The sequence below is a fragment of the Photinus pyralis genome, unplaced genomic scaffold (genome assembly GCF_008802855.1).
Source record: "Photinus pyralis isolate 1611_PpyrPB1 unplaced genomic scaffold, Ppyr1.3 Ppyr1.4_LG5, whole genome shotgun sequence".
Classification (NCBI taxonomy): Eukaryota; Metazoa; Arthropoda; class Insecta; order Coleoptera; family Lampyridae; genus Photinus; species Photinus pyralis.
In genome coordinates this window covers 2,502,820-2,506,831 of record NW_022170596.1, presented here as the reverse complement: position 1 = coordinate 2,506,831, position 4,012 = coordinate 2,502,820, and positions in this window count along the sequence as shown.

The following is a 4,012-nucleotide window of genomic DNA, read 5'->3' as shown; positions in this document are numbered from 1 at the left end:
CATAACGTAAAGCTACCAAAAGTAATTATTGATCGAATTAAATATACATAATAAAGTGCAAATGCGACTTTCAAAATCTTTGAGTCACAAGTAAATTTGTTACCGAACGTGCAGGTATAGATAACGTAGGCCAATTAGTGAACACCTGTGTTCGCGACTGAAGATAATTTTGATTTTATTAGGAAACAATTATTGTCATATATTAAACGCAAATGTGGTAGACTTTAGTCAAAATCTACCATTTTCAGTGCACTTTCACATTCAAAAAAAAAGTGCACTTTTGCGCTCTTGATGTCTGCCCGTCTGTCTGAGTCACAAAGGCTCCGGGACAACACCACTTACAGACGTGGTATTGGTGTCATTTGATCAGAAATGTTTTTATTTTCGTTAAAGCATGACATTTTCCTAAGGGGCTATTAAAATCGAAAAAACAAATTTGAAAGTGCTACCTTCGCCTCTTGCTCACAAGCGGCTTAACGATTTTTTCATTATTTTGGTAAGTTAGAGTAATGGAGTCCTCTTGAAGGGCATTTCAACGCTGAGTGACATAAAATTTGTGCGCAATCCTTCTTTTTCTTCGAAATGCTTTTTAAACCTTTCTTTGCATACAGGTGGCAGGGGTGCTTTAGTCCAACTCAGTGGCGTAACTAGTTATTTTTCGAAGCGGTGCCGGATCAGGTTTTGGCGCCCTACCAGATTTTGGCGCCTAATCAGTTACCATTGCGCTCTAATTAATAAAACACGGTACATTTTTGAGAGAAACTTTACACGAAATTTTAACAGCACTGCACCCTTTCGAATTTACACACAAATTTTGCATACTTAAATTTTAGAAAGATGCTTTGAATAACGAAATCTTTCACTGAATGAAGAATAGAAATACATTTATTTATAGTGTTTCCAATTCTCGCGTCAAATTTAACTATGGCATGGGGCACAAGTCGTAGAAATGATTGCGTGCAAATGCTGGTTACACTAATACAGACTATTGTATAGATCACAAATAAAGTATTATTATTATTATTATTTTAAATCTGCAGCCTTTTCCTACCGCTGTAACTTTGTACTACAAGGGCCATCCAGAAAGTAACAGACGTTTTGAAATAAAAAATTAAGAAAGTGTAATAAACAACTTTTATTATATACATTTGGAAGCTACACTCTTAGGCTATTTTCAACACAGTCGCCATTCATATTGAGGCACTTAAGATAGCGTGGTACAAGTGTTTTGATTCAAACTGTGTATACATCCGCCGTCTGTGGGGGCGTCGGAAGCGGGTACCGATAAAGGGAGTGTGGTAGCTCTCGACAAGATCTTACTAACGGTGGAGTCAAAACTTCAAACGCGAATTCCGGGCGAACGGAATGTCGGAGGTGGGTACCGACAAAGGGAATATGGGGCCCTCGACAAAATCTTATTGATTGTGGTTAATAAAAGTACTGATCTGCCACACAAAATGCGCTGAAATCCCTTACATGTCACATAAAGACTTTGATAATTTTTTTACTTTTTAACAATGTTTGGTTCATCCTAAAGGAGCGTAAATTTAGTTTTAATTATATTTCAGTGCTTTAGCAAAGTATTAGAATTTAACTGCCGTTCTTGTCTTTTATGACTGGCCTATACGGTACACCACGTACTGCCCATCCCAACTTAGTGCCCTCGGTGCTTCAGCGCCTCCGACGCGCCCTCCCCCATTCAGAGCGCGGTACCGCGGCACCTTTGGCACCTACCTAGTTACGCCACTGGTCCAACTGAGTGTTATTTAGGCCCCAAGTTTTAAACTTGGCAATTGATATTAAATCTACACTTTTCAACCCTTATTTAAATTCAATAGACAAAACCTTCCATTTTTCTGAAACAATTTGTAGATGTCGTCCTTTTCGTTAGATAGTGGGAGCAAGGGTGCATTAGTGCAACAGAGGGATTTTTGTGCCTCAATTTTTTAAATATTGCGATTAATATTAAATCTGCAACTTTCAACCCTTAAAAAAGGCAATACAATTTGTGCACAAAGATTCATTTTCTCTAAATAATTTTCAAACCTGGTTTTTACCTTTAGTAAGGGTTGATTAGTCCATTTAAGTGCCATTTGGGCTATAATTTTTATGAATGCGCCCTTAAAATCACTTTTTCCGTCCGTCCGCACGTCCGTCTGAGCTATTTGTATAGGGTGTTATATATAAGTATGTAAAACAAAAATTGGGTGGTAAAGAGGATCCAAACAACCACAACTACAATCTTCAAATGGGTTATAGCTTTTGTTTGAAAAGTGATTTTAAAAAACTGTTCCACAATTTTCCTTGATTCATCAAGTATACACAAAATTTTTTGTAGAATTCTCTGCATTTTCGGCAAAAACTTGCAGTGGACTTTTTTGTTACTAATTTTCAAAAACTAATTTGAGATTCGCGATTTTCATGTTCAAAAACCCCCACATACCAAAATTTCGTCGAAATCAGAATTTTTTTGGCTCTTCTAAGGGTAGGAATTTTGAAATTTTTTTGCAAAATCGGAAAGGACATACCACAAAACCTATTCAAAGATGTGCCACATGTTGTTGTAACTCTTATGGTTGCTGAGAAAAAATTTAAAGAAGAAATGCAAATTTCACCACTTTTACGGGGGTTCCCCGCCCTCCGTTTATTTGGAAAGGTGCTTTTTTTGATCCTCTCTCCACCCAATTTTTTTTACATACTTATATGTAACACCTGGTATAGTTTTCAATATATTATTTCATTCGTTGTTTTTGTATGCGGTACAAGCTCTGACACCAAGAAAAAAACTTGACGATTGATGAGCGCATTCAGTCTAAATATAGCGATCTTTGTTTGAAACTTTAGCCATAGATACTTCTAGTAAAGACAAACGTATCACATATAATAACAAGATAGGAAGAATCGCATTCGATTTGCCACTCAGTCCGCATTCGAAAACCAGACTTTTAATCCGGCTCGTATTCAATAGCACTGATTCTTGAACCCGAAGAAAGCGATTGGCGAAGGTCTGACATCGCTGTCACTTTTCGTTCTCGAGCTAGACGAGGAACAGACGGACAGACGGATAAAACCATCACATAAGGGGAACTTTTTCCTATCGAAAAATTTCCCTAAAAACAGAGAGCGCTGTAATACACGAGTACGATTTTCAATTTCTAGGCGCTTAGATTTTGATTTGTAAAACCCAAATCGTCCAGAAAGTTGAAAATCGTACTTGTGTGTCAAAAGCTATACCGCTTTCTGTGTTTTTTTAAATTTTTTTACCACCCTGGCGATAGTAAGGGAGGTATTGCGTTGAGGTAAAAAATGACTCCCCTACTTTTTTTTACGGAAATACACGTTTTGAAGCACCAGGAATCCGAATCAAACCAATTCTCGATGATGTCGGTCTGTCGGTCCATCTCTAACTCCCATTTCCGGCTACACGGTTGAACCGATTAGAACCAAATTTGGTACACATATTCTTAGACATAAAAGGGCAGAATCGCATATGCGCAGGTGTGCGGGTGATGTCTGGGCTAGCCCCAGCAAATTTTTTTTCATTGCAATGCCGTTTTTTACCTATAATAGCTTATGACGTGCAGAAGCGATCTTCACCCATATCGGAGATTCGTTTCGATTTTGACCTGTAGAATCCAAATAGCCCAGAAAATTGAAAATCGTACTCGTATATCAAAAGTTAAAGCGCTTTGTGTGTTTTTTCATTGCAATACCGTTTTTAGCGCATTTTTGCAATTTTATTTGTAAAAGGGTAGCTTTTAATCTCACTTTGGCCGGCTGGCTGGCTGGCTGGCAGCAAATTCTATCACGCGGTTTGAAGTTTCTTAAAGCTCGAATCGCGGTCTCTCTTTCTGATGCAACCAATAAAAGCTCGAGCTAAGAGAAGTGCCCCAAAAGTCGAATACTATTTTGTGGGGGTCGAAGGTCGTTATCGTCAAAGGGAATGTGGGTGCCTGCTGGTCGGCTCAAAACGCGAATTGCGAGTGAACGGGTCGTAGGAAGTGGGCACCGA